The sequence below is a fragment of the Equus caballus genome, chromosome 26 (assembly GCF_041296265.1).
Source record: "Equus caballus isolate H_3958 breed thoroughbred chromosome 26, TB-T2T, whole genome shotgun sequence".
NCBI lineage: Eukaryota > Metazoa > Chordata > Mammalia > Perissodactyla > Equidae > Equus > Equus caballus.
Genome location: NC_091709.1, coordinates 21,620,738 through 21,641,293, shown reverse-complemented (window position 1 = coordinate 21,641,293; position 20,556 = coordinate 21,620,738). Strand labels below are relative to the sequence as shown.

The 20,556-nt window shown below is 38.1% G+C and overlaps 1 long non-coding RNA gene across 2 annotated transcripts; it reads left to right on the top strand.

Moving 5' to 3' along the window:
• The first annotated feature begins 2,528 nt into the window (after window positions 1-2,528).
• On the top strand, window positions 2,529-17,785 carry LOC102147905 (uncharacterized). 2 transcript variants are annotated; one of them, XR_011432759.1, is made up of 5 exons: window positions 2,535-2,813; window positions 6,888-7,009; window positions 8,211-8,246; window positions 11,321-13,772; window positions 17,501-17,785. It is a non-coding gene; the product is annotated as an uncharacterized lncRNA (long non-coding RNA). The 2 variants fall into 2 exon arrangements; XR_011432758.1 differs by lacking the exon at window positions 8,211-8,246 and having other exon boundaries at window positions 2,529-2,813.
• Window positions 17,786-20,556: the final 2,771 nt, after the last annotated feature.

Sequence of the window (20,556 nt, the reverse complement as noted above, 5' to 3'; positions counted from 1 at the left end):
CACTTCTGCTCTCCTAGCCTTTGCGCTCTTGTTGCCATACATTTTGCTTTTCTACACTTCATGGAACACCGTACTACATACAACGTTTAATGGAATAACTTGCAACAATTTACAAAAAAAAGAGGAACCACTTTATGAATTATATGGAATATTTTCCAATATATATTATTAAAAAAAGAAAGCTGAAGAACAATATCTTGCTTCTGTGTGTGTGTGTGTGTGTGTGTGTGTGTGTGCACAGGTATATTTACATATATGCTTATAGAGAAAAAGATCTTGGAAAGAGACGTAAGAATTCAGTACCTGGTAATAGTTTCTGTGGGGAAGGGAATCAGGGCATTTGTACTTTTTACTTTTTGTATCTCATTTATGCATTATCTAGTAAAGCGAACAAGTAAATCAGTGAATGGGGGTAGACAGAGAGGGACTACACTGGAAAGGAAAGCATTGCTGCAAGTCTGCCGTCAGCCACTTGGCTGTATCAATATCTGAGTGACAAGAATCGCAGATAAGGAACAGAGAGGAGAAGCAGATGCGGAGCCCTAGACGATGAGCTTGGTTTTATGAATATTACATTTGAAAACATAGCTTCAGAGATAGGAATTTAGAGCGTTAAAGAGAAAGGTATGGGTTTAAGATAAATATTTTAAAATCACATACGTACAGACATTAATTGAAACGTGACGGTCGGTGAAGAAGTTCCGCTGGACTGAATGTGGAGTGAGGGAGGAAGATAAAGGGAGGACTAAACATAGAGACAAATTGAGGGCTGAGGGGACTAAATGGCTGAGATTTTTGCTCTGCATCTCCTATCTCTAGGTCTGGGGATCCTACTACATTTCAAGTACACATTCATGTAAATATAAGTATATTTACTATAGATGTTGCTTTCAAACTTTCATAGATACGTTTTATACATATTTGTGTGTATGTATATTTATATGTATACATAAATATATATATTTGTGTGTCTATATATTCTTTTCATACCTTTTACTTAACACCAGGATACTATAAAAAAGCCAACTCTTGATTTCCTCTCCATGAACAGATTGTGAAGCTTGTGGCCCAGAGGGACATGACCAGGAGTGTCATTCAGCTTGAAAATACTGACAACTGAAAACTAGTGAGAGGTTCTAAGGTCAGCCTCCACAATAGGAATAATTTGAACCTTTTAAAGATAGCCATACTGCTTGTTATCTGGGTCAACTAGAAAAGGCATATTGGCTAAAGATTTGTCATAATTTAAGAATTCAGCATGGTATCTCCCACCCACTTTCACCTCAAAATAAGTGGATTTTTCCTGTGGTGTAACGTTTCTTTTTCTGCGAAAAGGAGAAGAAATGGAAGAGAACGTGAATTAGCTTCTCGTAGAAATTGGAACCAGTGGCTTTTCATGAAAACGAATCTGGCTTGTTCTCTACCAATTGCCTAAATACAGAGTGGGAAGCCAAAACGCAGAGGTATTTGCTTAAGGCTTGCAAATAATTTTGCTGATCTCAATGTTAAAATTTAAGATTAAAATCTTTACAAACCACAATTTAATTCAATAAGCCCAGAAAGAGACTAAAGTCAATGATTGTACTGAGATTGTGTATATTCCCCAGAGATTAATTTTGTCAGAAATAAGAAAGCTGCCTAGCCTATTTTTAAAGAGCCAAATTGTGTTTTAGACTTTTAAGTTTTGTGTATCTTAGCAACCCACAGAATATGTACGCCTGAGAAAAGAGGAGATTCACACTGTTGCATGCTACATTTTATGGAAATGTTAAGTTTATGATCTCCCATTATATTTCTGGATGAGATATTCCCTCTCCAAAATGTAATAAAGCTGCTTAATTGTATTGTATTTCATGGAAGAAAGGTACTTTGAGGTTTTCTTTGGTTTACAGAATTTACATAATACTTCAGAGGAATAAATCAAAGATTTCAGTACATAGCTGGTACAAAGTTTTCACCACAGTTTATATATAATTGTAGATTATAAGGAGGCATTTATAAAGATGAGAATGTCTGTGTTACTTATCTAATTTCATATTTAGAGCTAACAATTTTTAGGGAAATTAAATATTCTGGGACTAGACATCATATATGTGTGTAAATCAATTCGTTATACATTTACTGAGCATCTCCTGTGTGCCATCCACTGTGCAAAGAACTAAAGAGATCCAGATAAAAATGGCAGTTTCTGTCATCAATGTACTAACATTCTAAGGGATAAAACAAACTAAAAAAAGTAATCATACAATGTAATGAGAGAAATAACAAAAGATGTGTACTGGGATATCATATCTATTGCAGTATAAAGACACGACATATGCAGGCCTAAATAGATAACTTGTGTATAGAAAATACATTATTTTGAGCTCCTCTGCTCTAAACAGGCCAGCCCTGGTGGTCTAGTGGTTAAGATCTGGCACTCTCATTGCCACAGTTTGGGTTCATTTCTGGTCAGGGAACCACACCACCTGTCTGTCGGTTGTCACACTGTGACAGCTATGTGTGGCTGGGATGCTGCAAGCTATGCCACTGGTATTTCAAATACCAGCAGGGTCACCCATAGTGGACAGGTTTCAGCAGAGCTTCCAGACTAAGGCTGGGAAGAAGGACCTGGTCACTCACTTCTGAAAACATTGGCCATGAAACCCTGTGAACAGCAGGGGAGCATTGTCTGATACAGCATGGGAAGATGCGAGGATGGTGCCAAAAAGAGCGGGCAGGGTTTGGCTCTGCTGACCACAAGGTCACTGAGAGTGGAAATCAACTCTCGGGTGCGAACAAACCCTAAACGGATACAACACAAACATTTACAAGTAAGAGGGGGAAAAAACTCCATGTTTATCTTGAATCCTACTTAATAGATATTTGGTAAAATAGATACTTTTTTCCCAAGTAGTTTGTTTGTCGAGTTATCGTTGATATTGCAGTGTATTTTTTGCATGCTTTACTTTGGCTATGAAATGTGCAAAATTATGTTATAAAAATATGTTTCTCACATGGGAAAACAGAATATATACCTGAAACTGAGCAGCTTTTTTTTTAATGATGAACTTAGAGTCAAAAAATTAATTTACCTGATCTCTTTCTTCTCTGATTTATTTAATGCTTCCTTGGTCTCCTTGAGGAAGACAATGTGACTGAACTATTCTTATTGTCAGAGAATTCTTTTTCCGTTTTAAAAACTCTGTCTATGGTATGAGTTGTTGACTTAAGCTGATTTCTTTCCTGTCTCCACCTCTTTTGCCATCATTTATATATTATGCTTAAAGCATTTTTTAAAAAGTTTTCTCATATCTTCTCAGAAAGCCCTTGTAAATATTAAAATAATAAATTGTCTAGCCAAAAGAATCTTGCGAACCATATCCATGTTTTCCAACATATTGTTTACTGTTCTTTGCCTTGGAATAAGCAAGATAAATGTGAATAGCTGAGAATTGTCAAAAAGACAAGTTAAATCCACGTATAATGCTAAAAATTAGTTCAGTCCATGTGTAATACTAGTAACTATAGCAAGTCATGAACAAGATTAGTCATTGACTTCTTAAGATTCTTCTAGGTTACAAGTAATGTTCTCCCAGTTGCTTCCTGCCGGCAAAAGCAGAGCTTGGTGCTCCACTCATAACTTTGCTCAGTTATCTGTTGCTTGCATACATACTCAGGTTTCCGCTTGCCTCATTGTAGACAGTAGGTTTTAGGGCTTGAAGCCTTAAATCTGCCCATCCACTATTGTTCCGTGGACGTGACGGCTCACTTTCACGTCATTCCCTCTAGACAGCTTTTCATTTACGATAAACAAGGCTCCAGGGAAATCTCTCTCATAGCTGCCTCCTCCTTTCTATTTCTACTTCTGCCACATCCACTGTCTTGGTTCAGACCATCTTCTCTATCTTGACTAGTCCATTAGTCTTCCTACCTCTACACGTGCTCAACATTTTTCTTCTGGCATTGTAAGCAAACAAGACACTCTCAAATCTCCTGTTGAATCCTTCACTTAAAAAAGAGGTCTGCATTTCTGTCAGGTACTTCGTCAGGATTCCTGAAAACTGCCCTGCACTGGGGGGGTGGGGGGGGGTGTGGGGGGGAGATAAGAGGTGTTTCTGGCAATGAGCAGCCAGATTTGCATTAGAAAGTCTTTCATTACCACTGCATTTGTGGTTTTGGACAAAACTAGGAGGAAGGATGCCCTAGGGGGGGAGGAAAAGGCAGCCCTGGCTCTGCGGATGAAGGTTTGCTGCAGCACTGAACAGAGACGTTCAAAATCTCTGTTGTGACAATGAGAGGAGGAAGAAGACAGGACTGTGATTCTGCCAGAGCAGGCACGGGGCCAGGCCTGGGACCCTGTGTACCCGAAGAGGCTGACCTACAGGGAGTAAATAATGGAGTTTCACTTCTGTACAGGCATATGAAGATACGGTGGGTCTGGTTCCAGACCACTGCAATAAAGCAAATATTGGAATAAAGCGAGTCACACTAATTTTTTGGTTTCCCAGTGCACATAAAAGTTGTGTTTACACTATATTGTAGGCTATTAAGTGTGCAATAGCATTATGTGTAAAAAAAAAAAGTACATACCTTGATGAAAAAATACTTTATTGCTAAAAAGTGCTAACCATCATCTGAGCCTTCGGGAGTTGCAATCCTTTTGCTGATGGAAAGTCTGGTGAAAAAAGAAAAAGCAATATCTTTGAAGTACAATAAAACGAAGCACACCTCTACTTTGATCCCAGCTAATTTAGATGGAGCTTTGATATGGGATAAAAGTTAAAAGAGGCAATGAAAACTACCAAACTAACAACTCAGTTCTAAGCTTGGAATCCCTATGTACGTTGAGGTGGCCCTGCTTCTTGGGTATGGGGACTAGAGGCAGTGATAACCCACATTCCCTTTCTCTTCTCCTCTCACTTGTCTCTTCCTTTCTCCATCTCTCCTTTTCTTTCTTTTTCATTTATTTTTATTAAGTAGATATAAAGTAAAATTTATACCACATATAATATATAAATTATAACAATACAAACACCCATGAACTCACCATCCAGTTGAAAGTGGAGAATACTGTATTATTTTGAAGTTCTCTGTGTGCTCCTGCCCCAAACCCTCCATAGAGGTAATAGCTGTAAGAGTTATGTTTACCATTCTCATGCTTTTCTTTATGGCTTTCCTATATGTTTGTAATCCTAAACACTAAATTGTTTAGTTCTGCATTCTTCTTTTTTTCTTGTTGAGGAAGATTAGCCCTGAGCTAACACCTGCTGCCAGTCTTTCTCTCTCTCTCTCTTTTTTTCTTGCTTGAGGAAGATTAGCCCTGAGCTAACATCTGTACCAATCCTCCTCCACTTTATATGTGGGTTGCTGCCACAGCATGTCTGATGAGTAGCATAGGTCTGCACCCAGGATCTGAACCCACAAACCTGGGCTGATGAAGCAGAGGGTGCCAAACTTAACCATTATGCCATGGGGCTGGCCCTAGTTCTACATTCTTAAATTATTTATTCATTTATTTATTTATTTACTTATTTATTTATTTTGCTGAGGGATGATTCACCCTGAGCTAACATCTGTGCCAATCCTCCTCTTTGCATGTGAGCTGCCACCACAACATGGCTACTGAAAGACAAGTGGTGTATGTCTGTACCCAGGTACCAAACCTGGGCTGCCAAAGCAGAGCTTACTAAACTTAACCACTAGGCCACTGGGACTGGCCCTGTATTCTTAAGTTTTATGTAACAACATCATGCTGTATGCATTCTTTTGCAGCTTTCTCTTTTCCCTCCAACTGATATTCTTAAAATGCATCCTTGTTGTTGCTTGTTACTATCATTTTATTTTCATTGTTGGATGGCACTGTGCTGTGGTAGATATTTGGGTTGCTTGTAGTTTCTTTTTGCTATTACAAACAGAGCTTCTGGGAGTATTTTGGTGCATATTTCTTGGTCCATATATATAGAAAAGTTTCTCTAGGGTATAAACGTAGGAGTGCAATTGCTTTGCCATACGTAGGATAGACACGTCTTCAATTCTAGATGTAGCCAAATGGTTTCCAGAGTGACAATATCGCCTTACACTCCCACCTGCTGTGTAGAAATGTTTTGGTGTTCCACATCTTTGATGGCACTTGACAGTCTTGGTCTTAAAAATTTCCAGTCTGGCAAACATGAAATGATATCCCACTGTGGATTTTCCATGAATAGTAATGCTGTTGAACATACTTTACATATTTATTCATCTTTGGGATTTCTTTTTCTCTGAAGTGTCTTTTTAAGTCTTTATCTCATTTTTTTCTGCAGAGTTTTGTCTTTTTAAATTTGCTTTGCAAGAGATCTCTGCTGTTGAAATATATTCATTGTAATTATCTTCTCCCAGTTTGTGACTTAGATTTTTACTCATGTTGCAGCGTCTTTTGATGAACATTGTAGAATTTCATGTAGTCAAATTTACCAATATTTTCCTGTACTTTTTTTTTTCTTGGTTAAGAAATCTTTCTATCCCTTTTGCTCTCCTCTGATGTAGTGTCTACAGAAGTCAAAATATAATGACCTATACTTGAAATTTATATAATGTTATAAACCAATGTCACCTTAGTAAAAAAATAAATAAATAAAGGAAATTCTTCGATAGCCTAAGAATATAAAGATATTTTTGATAGTGTTTTCTACGTCTTGCAGTCTTTCTTTAATACGCTTTTTATTGTAGAATAATTTTAGCTTTACTGAGAAGTTTCAGCAACAGAACAGAGAATCCCTATATATCCCTCCCTCGTTCCCACCCTTTGTTAATGTCTTATATTACAATGACACATTTGTCAAAGCTAAGAAACCATTAGCACATTACCATTAATTGAACTCCAGATTTTATTTGGATTTCACCAGTTTTTTCTCTTTCTGTTGTAGGATGCAGCCCTGGGAAAGATTGTGTTTCTCTGTCATTTCTCTCCAGTCTCCATTGGTCTGTGACAATTTCTCAGTCTTTCCTTGTTTTCCTTGACTGTGGCAGCCCTGAGGAATACTCCCAGGTATGATGTAGAAGGGCCTTGAATCTAAATTTTTGGATGTTTTTCTAGTGATTAGAGGGGCGTTAAGGGCTTTTTGAAAAAATACCGTATAGCTCAAGTGCTCTTCTCACCCAAGAATATCAAGGGGGACATGATATCTACAGAACATCAATGGGGATATTAACCATAACTTGGTTAAGCACAACCGTCAGACTTCTCCACTGTAAATACTCTAGTCCTTGGAAACAAGTCACCACATCTGGCCTACCCACAAGGAAGCATAGTGGCGGTGATTAAGCTCTATCTCCTGGAGGGAGGAGAGTCTATATGTGTTAAATGGAATACTTCTGTAAGGAAGATATATCTCTTCTTCCTAATTTATTTATTTATGCAATCATTTATCTTTATTTGTGTATATATTCATGTACATTTACTTTGTATTTTGGGTTAGTCATCGTTTTTCATTCACTTTTAACTCATTGTCTATCTGGAGTTGATATTTTAATATGGTGTGAGGTAGGGGACTAGTTTTATTCTTTTATATACAGATAATTGTTTCAGCACCTTTATAGAAAAATCCATCCCCCCAACAAACACACACTTATCTACAAGGGCTGTCTATTCATGAAAAGGTTCTGTTTAAAATAATCTTGCTGGGGCCAGCCTGGTGGCGCAGTGGTTAAGTGTGCACATTCTGCTTTGGTGGCCTGGGGTTTGCCAGTTTGGATCCCAGGTGCGGACATGGCACCGCTTGGCATGTCACGCTGTGATAGGCACCCCACATATAAAGTAGAGGAAAATGGGCACAGATGTTAGCTCAGGGCCAGTCTTTCTCAGCAAAAAGAGGAGGATTGGCAGCAGTTAGCTCAGGGCTAATCTTCCTCAAAAAATAAAATAAGGTAAAACAATAAAGAAATAAAATAAAATAAAGTAATCTTGTCAATTTAATAATTAAAGAATTATACTGATTTAATTGTCAAATATTGAACTTTTCAAGTTTAATATTTTTTCTTATCTTGACCTATTTGCTATGTTGTGTATTCCTTGTGGATGTTAAGAACTGTTTATAGCCAATATCAATTAAAAATCTCTTAAGAATACTTGGAATTTTTTTTAAAGCCAAAGTAAAACATTCAAGGTAATAATAGCTACTGTTGATTAGATGTTTCTTGTGGGCTGTATGCGAGAGATTTACCTGAATTCTTTCGTTTGGTTCTCATAGCATTCTTGTGAAATAGCTGCTCTCCAGATTACGCAGGTGAGAAAACTAGGGTTCACACAAACAAATGACTCACTTCAGATCACAGCTAATCAGGGGGTAAAGTCAGATTCAAACCTGAGTGTGACTTCAAAGTTAGTTCTTAGTTGACTTCTTCCAGATGCTAATAGAAGGATTCTGCTTGCTTTACAACATAATTCTTTTGACTCAACCAAATTTTCAATGAACCATTAGTGTAAACATTACAAGAAACATTTACTGGTTAAGGTAGATTGTGCTATATATTTCTCAACTGCTATTGATTATGAACAGTAGTAGTTTCAAACTGAAATTGATGCACAATTTAAAAGCCAAAACGGCAATAGAAACATTAAACTGTGCTTGAGAGAGAAGTGTGACCACTTATAAATGAAACTATTAGAAAGAATGCAATTTACAAGCCTACTTAAGCTATTAAAATTATTTTTAGGGAAAGCAATAAACCAAGTGAAACCAGCAAGTGCTCCTTGCTATTAAAACCAGGGAGAATTAAGATGAGACTGGAAAAGAAGATGGGAAACTAATTTATAAGAGCAATTTAACATTTTCAAGGTAATAAGAAACACTTACTCCTTTAATAGATGTTTGATTTTGAATTTTACTATGCAGGGCACATTTTATTTTAAAAGGAGCCATAAAAAATTTAAGTAAAGGACCATAATTCCTGGCCAAGGATGTGTGTTGCTGGTAAATCCCATGATGAGCAAAAATCTGATTGGCTAGACCAAATTCTTATAGAACATAGGAAGCTGGAGGAGAAAATTAAAATGCTAGCCACTGAAAATAAAAGTATTGGAAGGCATTGGTTTCCGAAACAAACCTGAGTTGACAGGGTTAGAATATTCTGCCGACAGGTAGCAGCTCTTATAAATCACTCATCTCGACTGTTCAGGAAGCACGGCGATGACCTTGTTCTGGACAGCCATATTCTTTCCCCAAAGTTTTGTACTATGCAGATTACGCATCTTTATAAATTATTAACCCACCTTTCACTGGCTTAGAATTTTGTATACTGTATTTCTGTTTTTGTAATTCTTTCTTTTAGGATTACTAATTAAACAATACAGATGTTATAAGTTAGATCCTTAAAAAAATTAAAATTGTTACATAAATTTAAATTCTTAAAACCAAGGATGCTAAAATCACAGGTGGTAAGGTGTTACTTTTTTGGCCCTTGTCCCCAAAGTCATATGAAATCAGACAACAGGTTTATAGGCAATTACCTGGATAGTGATGTCTATAAATCAAGTAGAATAGAAATTATCCGAAAATGCTTTGCAAATTTCCTAGGGCAGCTCTAGATGTTGGAATTGATGGGTATGGTAAGTAAAATAATAAACCTCCAAATATGTCCAAATTTTATTCCGGGAATCCGTAAATATTAAATGGCAAAAGGGAATTAAGACATGACTTGATAAGGACCTTCAGATGGGGAGGTTATCCTGGATTATCTGCCTGGGCCCAATGTAGTCACAAGGCTAAAGAGGGAAGCGAGAGTCAGAGGCAGAGAAGCAGATGTGCCCATCCGAGCAGAGGCCAGATGGCTACCATATTGGTTTGAAGATGGAGAAAAAAGCCAGCAGCCAAGAAATGCCTCTAAAAGCTGGAAATGTCTGGGAAACAGATTCTCCTCTGGAGCCACTAAAAAAATGCAGTCCTGAGCGCATCTTGATTTCAGCCCAGTGAGACTCATTTCAGGCGTCCACTCTACACAACTGGAGGATAACAAATAGATGTTGTTTCAAGGCACCACATCTGTGGCAATTTGTTACAGCAACAATAGAAAACTGAGATGAAGGGCACAGGAATATATTTCATAGAAATAAGTAATTTTTTTTAAAAAAGAAGCAGAACCCTGTGATACAGGAGACAGTGAGCAATAAAGATTTCCAGGGAAATAATCATAATTCTCTTCAAACCAGAACAGCAGAGCACTCTTCTCTCTGGTTCTAAAAATCTAGTTACAAATGCTTACATATGCTCTGTTTCAGATTCCGCAAAATCTTTAAATATCTTTGGTTCCATTTTACAATGAAACTCATCTTAGCAGAAAGAAAAAAGAATTCGTGCATTCAAACATTTACTGAGCGTCTAAACATTATAATACTGGGGATAACAACATAAATAAGACAGTGTCCTTTATTCCCTTATTTTGAGGCATACAATCTAGCATGACATTTTCTTTTTGGACCATGACTCGTAGTAGAAAACACATTTTCTATTGCAACTCAGTATATCTACCTTTCTAAGGTTGAACCAAAGCTTGATACACTCTAATATTTTCTATTCTCATCTAGTCTATTTCACTAGAAAATGCTATGTAGAAATTGTTGAATTTTGAAAAACATTAGTTTGAAAAACACTAGTTTCGTAAGTTAGACATCTAGAGAAATAGCTGAACGTGTCATATGCTGTAACAGCTGACAATGACAACCATGGTAATTACAAGAACAGTAATAGCTAACATTTGAAGGCTTACTCTGTTCATTGTTCTAAGAGCATATTCAACATTTGAAGTGTCCTAATCAGGTAATCAGACTTCAGAGACGGTGACATAAAACCTTCAACTATCCTTACGGAAATTACACGAGAGAATTTTTAATTAGCATAAGAAACATTGAAAATGATTTTTAAAAACAGTAAAACGAGTTGTGCTTGAGTTATGTGATTGGATAAGGGCAGTGAACAGGCACCAACGCCCACTTAGGAACGTGGCGTCAGGGGGTGACAAGTCTAGCAGCAGCTAACGTCTTTGGAGGAGCACACAAGCTCTGTTTGGCTGTGCAGCTCCATTTCAGAGAGGATGCTGCTGCTTGACCCAGTCTGCTTTCGGAATGTCTTAACAACCTTGGTACCCCAAGCTTGTAAGCACAGTTTACATGACTATTCGTGCTTTCTTGTTAGTAAATGTTAGACAGGACTTGATGTAAACCTCGTTTTCATTATTAACATGCTGTGGAGTGGCAAGGTAGTGTGGGAGATGATCTCAGCCAACACCTACCTCTAATCACTGAGAGCAGTCAAGATTTGCCCTGAGAATCTAATGATTAAATGGTCAATTTGGCTTCTTTCAGTTTCCCAACAGACTCTACATTCTGTTGCAAGGAACTTGTACTTCATTTCTTAGCTGGGATCTCTCGAAGAGAAGCACGCTTCCAGAAGCATGTCAATGGAATTTAGTACTCTGCATTTTCAACGAGCACCCCTCCCATCCATAAACACTGAAGCGTGAGGACGCTGGTTGACAGGCCAGGAACCACTGCTCAAGTGCAGGGGTTCTATGATCAGATGTGCTGCGGCCTTACCGCCTGTCTCCCTCCCAAGCCCCAGACTGGGAAGGCAGTGTGTCCCGATCATTGCTTTGAAGACTATGGCATGTTCTCTTTCCATCACACCTGGAATTCTTCTCCTTGCGTACTGTTTTCCTCTCAGCCTGTTTGGCCTAAAATGTCTCCCAGTTCTGGTAGTATCATAAGGACAGAGTAGTAGAGAATGGGCGTGAAAGAGCTCAGAAATATTACTGTCAGTCATTTGTTATTTATTATTTTAACTCTTGCATCTTTTAAGAAAGGCCAGTGTCAACAGTCGGTGCTGAAAACATGCTTAATATATTTTGGTTCCGCTCTTTGATCTCATTCCTCAGCTTCCCTTCTGTGCCAACCACAATTACCTTCCTTCACGTTAGCCCTTCTCTCCATTCCTCCCCTGTCATCAGAGAATGCCTGAGTGACTCCTGTGTCCCCTGCAGTGTCGTGGAACTTGTAGAGTGGATACAAAAGAGCGACTGCTAGTGTGTCAAGTTTGTCCTTCTTAGAGGTCTGAGGTTTACGACAAGAAAAAGAGAGAGAGACAGAGAGAGAGGAAAAGAAGGAAAGGAGGAAGAAAGAAGAAAGAAGAATGAAGGAAGGAAAAAAAAAGCCCCTCGTGTCCTTAAAGAATAAAATGAATCCTCCTTCCCAAAGTGATGATTAAAAATTAAAAACAAACAAAGCTTTATGATTCAAGACTGCTCCCCCCAGGTACTCCTGGGGGAATTCTCCTTCTCTCCTAATTTCTTTATCAGCATCACGTCTGAACCATGTGAAGATCAATAGTTATTTATTTTTTATTCATTTATTTATTTTAGGAAGATTAGCTCTGAGCTAATATCAGCTGCCGATCCTTCCCATTTTTTTTTTTTTTGCTGAGGAAGATTTGCCCTGAGCTAACATCTGTGCCCATCTTCCTCTACTTTATATGTGGGATGCCTGCCATAGCAGGGCTTGATGAGCAATGTGTAGGTCTGTGCCCGGGATCCTAAATGGTGAACTCCAGGCTGCCAAAGCAGAGGGTGTGAACTTAACCACTGTGCCACCAGGCTGGCCCCTATTTATTTATTTTTTTGGTAAGGGAGATTGGCCCTGAGCGAACATCTGTAGCCAATCTTCCTCTTCTTTTTTTCCACTTGAGGAAGAGTGGCCCTGAGCTAAATCCTGAGCCAACTCCTGAGCCAATCCTCCTCTATTTTGTATGTGGGACGCCGCCACAGCATGGTTTGATGAACAGTGTGCAGGTCTGCACCTGGGATCCAAACCTGTGAACCCCAGGTTGCTAAAGTGGAGTGTGAGAACATAACCTCTATGCCACTGGGCTGGCCTCAATAGTTATTTTTAATGCAGAATAGATTATCAGCAACATTTAAATCCCATCCCTCCCTCCCACAGATAGCACAGAGCTGCTTTTTCTCCTTCTATGAGTTATTCATGCTTAAGACACACAGAGCTTTCAGTGATAATCTCAGCTAAATTTACATAGAAAAACAATCTTATATACTGCTTTAAAATGTTTCCAATTTCAATTTCTAAACTCTCTGTATTGCCTACGGACAAGAATTCATCTCTCTGAGAGTACTTCCCTCATCCCTGGTCTTTGGAGGTATGCCTCAGAGTGCCCCGAGATCCTCTGCTTTAGAGCCATTATGAAAATTCTCTCTTTCTCTGCTTAGACCCAAATCAGGCACACAGTAGGTGTTATTACCTGCTGGATGGAAGAATAAGTGAATTATTGCCGCTACAGAGATTTATTTTCTCCCACTAGTGTGACTAAGTTGATTTTTTCTTTTCTTTTTGACATCAAGCCATTTTCACAGAAATGGAAAAACATTATTTAATGTGAAAAGCCACTATTATGATCTATTATAATCTTCACTCCCAAATGGAAAGGAACAACTTGTCTTTCCATCTACCGTCTAAATTGTGGGTAACGAGTTTCAGTTTCTAAATGTAATTGCTGTGCGGATCCTATTTTGTTCTTGGATCTCCCTGAAGCATTCCTCTAGCCTTCTACTTCGGAGTTTTGTTTGAAGAACATTCTTGTCAGTTGAGATTAAGATAACATTTCTACGAGAACACAAAAGCTGAGAAAGAATTCCAGTCACGCTGCCTGAGGAACCAGCTGTGCTCGTCCTTCTGTTTTCTCTTCCTTCTCCAGGCAGAGTGGAGGCTGTGTCTCCAGGGAATGAAGTGAGTCAACAGGTACAGTTACTGGGTGAGTAAGGTGTGGCACATCATCCTCTCAAATACGGTAAACAGGGCAAAGCGCTGGATAGAAGGCCAGCCTTCTATCATTCTAGTAAACATTCTAGAAAAACTGATTTTTTCAATAAATATTTCAGGGTGTAGGAAAGGCTTCTAATGTATTCTTTAGTCTCTTTGTCCATTTTCTTTTGATTTAGTGGACATCCAGAAAGGTAAATCTAATCAGAATGTACTTTCCACCAAAATGTCTAGAATTTTCTTGACTCTCAAATAACCAGAGGTCTTTGTAGAAATAGTCATATGAAATACTCATTTCAATCTGGATTCCTTTGTCCACATGCCTACTTTTTGCGGAAGTGACTTCAAGTTCAATCTGAGATCTGCTCATAAAGAAAATTCTTTCATCTTACAAACATTTGTGTGCGTGCTGTGTGGTAGTAAGTGTTAGGAAGAGTGGAGAACAAGGCAGAGAAAGTGGCTGGCTTCATGGCACTTTCATACTAATGATTTTCTGTCTTAAAACATCACAGCCCAGAATTCTGAACAAGTTGCTTCCCAAATCCTGCTGTACTATAGTTTTCCAGTGCCTCCCAAATTCTCTCTCTCAGAAAGGGGTGAGACAACTTCATAAGGAAACGCCTGGGATGTTTATTAAAAGTCTGGATTCTCAGCCCGTTAAGCCCAGAGATTCTGTTTCAGTAGGCAGGACTGACCCAGGAATTTCTATTTTAAAAAAGTTTCAACTACTTTTAAAAAGTTTTAAAAAGTGGTCCTTTGGGGGGGTGGGTAACACCTGAAAATCAGAAAAATTCTGGAATAAATCCAAGTGACTAAATGGTTAAAAACCATTTTTATTGTTGATTTGGTAAACACCTGAAGTCATGTTTGGGAGAAAACTATGAAAGAGAACTTAATCCAGTGCAGCAATGACCGTGACAAAGAGTCAGGACTAATTCCCCCGAGTAACTTGACTGCTGAGCTTTGTTCCAACTCACGCAGTGCAAAGTTAAAATAAATCACACAAATGACTAAGAATTATATAAGCCTTGTGAATATAAAATGAACGCAAGCCTTTTTTTCTAGTTAGATGCTGTAATACAGCATCTATCCTGTCTTTAACAGTTTGCATAGGACTACAAAGAACATTTTCTGTATGAATAGGCACTATAAAAACATTCTATTGCTGTGCAATCTCATAATATATCTGACGCATTGCCAGAGCCAAAGGCTAGGATGCAATCTAAGTAAGTTTGTTTCCTCCTTAGAACAGTCTGGTCTTTCAAAGGGATCTCTACCCAACGCCTTTGTGATCTTAGGTAGAAATTCGCCTTACAAACAGCCCATTACGGCTTCAAAAAATTTGAATGATAAAATTTGATGTTTGGTGTATTTTCCTTTCTTGAATTTCCATTACTGAAAATTAAGATTTGAAGATTCTTTCCAGAAACCTTTACATTTCTAAAGACAACAAATAAAATAATTACTTCTTCTTATCCCCTTCATGCCAACTGGCTGAAGTTTGACTTATTTTTTTCTTCGTTTTAGATTTGACACATCCATTGCCAAATGAATAAAATGCCTCTTATGCTTATTCAGAAATACAGAGTTCTTAAAGTAAGAGCAAAAAGAACTAAAAAGTATTCTAAAATTGGATGGTGGTGATGGTTCCACTACTTTGTGAATATCCCGAGGCACTGAGCTAACATCTGCCTCCAATCCTCCTCTTTTTGCTGAGGAAGATTGGCCCTGAGCTAACATCTGTGCCCATCTTCCTCTATTTTATATGTTGGATGCCAACCACAGCATGGTTTGACAAGTGGTGCGCGTAGATCTGCACCTGGGAACCAGCGAACTCTGGGCTGCTGAAGTGGAACATGCAAACTTAATCCTTATGCCAAGGGGCTGGCCCCCTGTTTTTCTTATTTTTGTAATTTTTTACGTTTGATTTCTACTTGCACTTTCAAATAAAATGATTCTTTACCTGAAATCTTAATTTAGGTCAAGGAAAACAGATTCTGAAATCAATTTCTTTTTTAGTCACCGTTATTCATATTTCTTGGGCATGCTACATATGAATACCTAGGAATTTACCTTTGAGGATAGACAGTGCTCGAATTCATTTGTTCTGTAGTCACTTCACTTCCTAGTCATGTGTTGCTTAAATACAGGAAAGGTGCTGAGATATTCTGGAACTCTACCCTGCTGTTTGGGATTCCAGAGTTTTAGGAAAAGAGTTCAATTTAAAGATCTGATGATAGTTTGAGTCCATTGCATTGTGCTTTAATAATATGTATGTAAATGGGCTCTGAGGTTTAATCAAATACCTGGTGCAATGCATAAAGTTGGACAGCTACCTCATCTCTCTCTCTCTCTCTCTCTCTGTCTCTCTCTCTCACACACATACATACAAACACATGGAGTGAGGACAGTAGAAATAAGCCAGTACTTTTAGCCAACAGTCTATCTGCAGATCTTGATCAAAGTGGTAAATTTCAAGAATGCATTGAAATAAACAAATTAGATTGTTCCATTTTCTATTTGGGTGGGTCACCTCTAATGCTTTTAACATTTAAAATGCCTGATGTTTGACATTGTCTAAATCAGAGTTAAGGCTGTGAGCAGGCTCCAAATGTTAACATGTTACAGGTTGGAGTTTTAAAAATATGTTTTAGAAAGAGTCATATAATAAAAAAAATAAATAATTTCTTTACAAGTTAGCTGAGAACTAGGAATTCTAGGTAGGAGCTCCAGTCCAAAAATATAGAGACATTTAATCATTGTTTATAATTTAAATAAATTCTTTTTTGAATATACCCAGTCCTTTGGATCTGAAAGGAGTTTGGTTTTCCAGCATCCCCTGTTGAAAGCTAAAGTTCAGAGTTGATATCTCATTGGCTGAAATGAGCTGGAAGCAGCCGTGAGCCCTTGCGGAAAAATGGAGGATTGGAGGTCAAAAAGTTCCTAGGTGGAAGAGAGAGATGTTAAAACAGGATGTGGATCTGCACCTCACACAGCTGAAAGTTCAGATGAATTAAAGAGTTAAAGTTAAAAAAAAATCTTTAGAGTAAGAAAGTTTCCATAATTATTTTTCAGATACCTGGTTTGGAATGGCTCACACAAAAAGAAAAAGATACTGCTACCAAAAAATCACAAGTAAATGAAAAGATGTACAGGGAAAATAATCACCTCAGACGTGAGAGTTGCTATTTTTCACATTGATTTTTAAAAATCCAAGACATGAGATCTCAAAAACAGCAAATTTACAGAAGAATAAATGTCGTATACCTCAGCCCCTGACCGAGTGACTTAATCACGGGGAAAAATGTACAACTGCAAAGTAATAATCTTGTATTTACAATAAGTGATTTAGAAAACAACCATGTGATACGAGGGGCCCCAGTTCGTTCTCTGCTCCTTACCATTTTCCCAGTCAGTAAAATCATTTGGATCAGAGGTGGTTTCAAAAAGAGTGCTGATCGTTAATGAGCTATTTCTCAAAGGTCATTAGGACTGAGTTGGTAAACATAGGTGATTACTGGTGGCATGGCTGCCGTCACGTTTGCGGCAGCATAAACATATAGTTTTCCCAAAGACTTGGCGTATTAAGTTTTCATTGGGATGTATTCTAAAGGGAACGTGTCTCTATATGTCTGCATTATTCCGTGTAAATTGTGAGATAATTCCCAGGGGTTGACTTATTTTCTGGTGAATTTGTTTTTTGTTTTTCTTTTTCTGTAGTGTTTTTCCCCAACAACCTGTTTGGCTCCAAACAAACAAAGAGAGTGAACAAAATATACGTGTGTGTCTACTTTTTCAACCTCTCCGTTAACCTCATTACAGCTCCTTCTCTGCCTCGACTCCACAAAGCTTGTCGTCCTAGCAACAGACCAGCATGTCAGTTTTCTCTCTGTTATCTCAATTGCATATTGTCTGCTCACCAGCTATTATCTCTTACTCTAGTTAAGTCTAGGTTAATTAACTGTGTTCTCTTTTCCTAAAGAAATAAATCTCCATCACTCTGTTTTCCTGTTGTCTTAGTCATGACTTTAATCTTAGAGTAAAAGGGAACTATGGTTTGGAAGTATATATATTTTTCTCATAAATAAGCACAGATTGGGATTTACCTTAGACCACGATATCTCAGATTGAGGTCAGCAAACTGCTTCCCACAAATTCTGCACCATCTCGATGTCCATCTTCTAAGGGAGCACCCAGTCACATCTGCCTAAGTCTACACTGGGGTGTGATAATGTGTTTGCACAAAGTGGAAGCTACGTCACTGCACAGCGAAGTTTTCAAAACACTTGAAATAGACAGTCTTGAGTCAGTTGGTACCTCTGTCCCACATTCTCACTGCAAATGGCTGCTTTACGCAAATGTTTCTAATACCAACCTGCAATAATTCAGCAATGACAAGTGGGCACTAAACATGCAACGAAGAAATTTGCTGCTTTTAATTTTAGCAATCAATAAAACAGAAAAATATTTAATGTCGATTTCACCAAAGCCATAATGTCAACCTGAACTTTAAATAAACACAACAGCTTTACTCATTTTTATGTGTTAGGTTGGCACTTGAAGATTTCTTGTTGGGTAGATCTTGTGTTGCTTTCTGCAGCTCTCCCTCTGGACTTCCTGCCTCTGGTTTCTCTCCGGATCCAGATCATCCTTCACGCAGCTACAAGAAAGATTTTCTTACAGAAATAAATTGGCTTCTGTCACTCTCTCATAAAGAGCCTCTGCTGCGTCTTTCTCTCTTTTTCTAAATTGTGGTCAGAAAGGAACACAAGATCTACCCTCTGAACAAATGTTTAAGTGTATAATACAGTATTGTTAACTATAGGCACTATATTGTACAGCAGATTTCTAGAACTTAGTCATCTTGCATAACTAAAATTTTATGCCTGTTGAACAATTCCCCATTTCCCCCTCCCCCAGCCCCTGGCACCCACCACTCTATTATTTGCTTCTATGATTTGACTATTTTAGGTATTTCATAGAAGTAGGATCATGCAGTATTTGTCCTTCTGTGACTGGCTTATATCACTTAGCATGATGTCCTCCAGGTTCATCCACATTGTTGCAGACAGCAGAGTTTCCTTCTTTTTTAAGGCTGAATACTATTCCATTGTATGTATATACCACATTTTCTTTATCCATTCATCTGTGATGGACATTTACGTTATTTCCAAATCTTGGCTATTGTGAATAGCGCTGCAATGAACATGGTATCTCTTCAAGATCCTGATTTCAATTCTTTTGGATAAATACCCAGAAGCAGGATTGCTGGATCATATGGTAGTTCTATTTTAATTTTGTGTGTGTGTTTATGAGGAAGATTGGCCCTGAGCAAACATCTGTGCCACCCTTCCTCTACTTTGTATATGGGACATTGCCACAGCATGGCTTGATAAACAGTGTGTAGGTCCGTGCCAAGGATCTGAACCTGTGAACCCCAAGCCACCAAAGCAGAGCATGTGGACTTAACCACTACACCACCGGGTTGGCCCCAAATATTTCAAGTTTTTGAGGAATCTCCATACTGTTTTCTGTAGTGGCTGCATCATTCTACATTCTTACTACCAGTGTAAAAGAGATCCAATTTCTCCACATCCTTGCTGACATTTATCTTTTTTTTTTTTTAAATACAATAGCCATCCTAACAAGTGTGTGGTCATATCACATTATCGTTTTGATTTGCATTTCTCTAATGATTAGAGATGTCTCTTTTGGAGACATATCTGTTCAATTCCTTTGACTGTTTTTTAATTGAGTTATTTGTCTTTTTCATTTGTTTTGAATTGAGTTGAGTTGAAATGATTTCTTATGTATTTTGGATATTAACCTCTTATCAGACATAGGGTTTACAAATATTTTCTCTCACTCTGTAGGCTGCCTTTTCATTGTGTTGATTGTTTCCTCTGTTGTGCAGAAGATTTTTAGTTTGATGTAGTCCCACTTATCTACTTTTTCTTCTGCTGCTTGTGCTTTTGGTGTCATGACCAAGAAATCATTACCAATGGTCTTTCCCCAAGTTTTCTTTTAGGAGTTTGATAGTTTAAGTTCTTACATTTAAGTCTTTAATCCATTTTGAATTGACTTTTATACATGGTGTAAGGTAATGATCCAGTTTCATTCTTTTGCACTCACATACCCAGTTTTTCCAATACCATTCGTTGGAGACTGTCCTTTCCTCATGTATATTCTTGGTTACCTTGTCAAGGATGAGTTGAATGTATGTATACAAATTTATTCTGGGCTTAAAAAGAGCCGTTGCTGGCTCTTAATTGACTGTAGGACAGAATATTACCTGGCTTTGTCTATCTCTCTCCGTCCTCATCTTGTGGCCCTCTTACTTTACAATTACTGAAAATTGCATAGGACTAAGGATAAGTAACCCTATGATACCCCAAATAGGAGGGTGATAGGAGATCACAGCTATTGAAGTGTAGGAGAATTGTCAAAATTACTTGAAATGTTTCATACACTGTAATATCCCAGGCATCTCTCTTTGCTCTTATCTCAATTCCTATTTGCTTATTTAAGGTCCACCTGTGGAGAGACTTGCCTTGATTACAACCTAATAATACTTCTAGCATTTTAGTCATGATCTGCTTAGGCCAAGTACAGGACACACTACCACTGCTCCTGAGAATGCCAGGTATTCTTATGATTCTATGCCTGGAACGTCCTTTCCTCCCCCTTTGCTTGAACCTCTCCTCAAATACCAGCTCAACACTCTTGTGATCTCTCACTAGCTCCCTTAGGCAGGGTTAGTGTCTCTAGTCCATGCC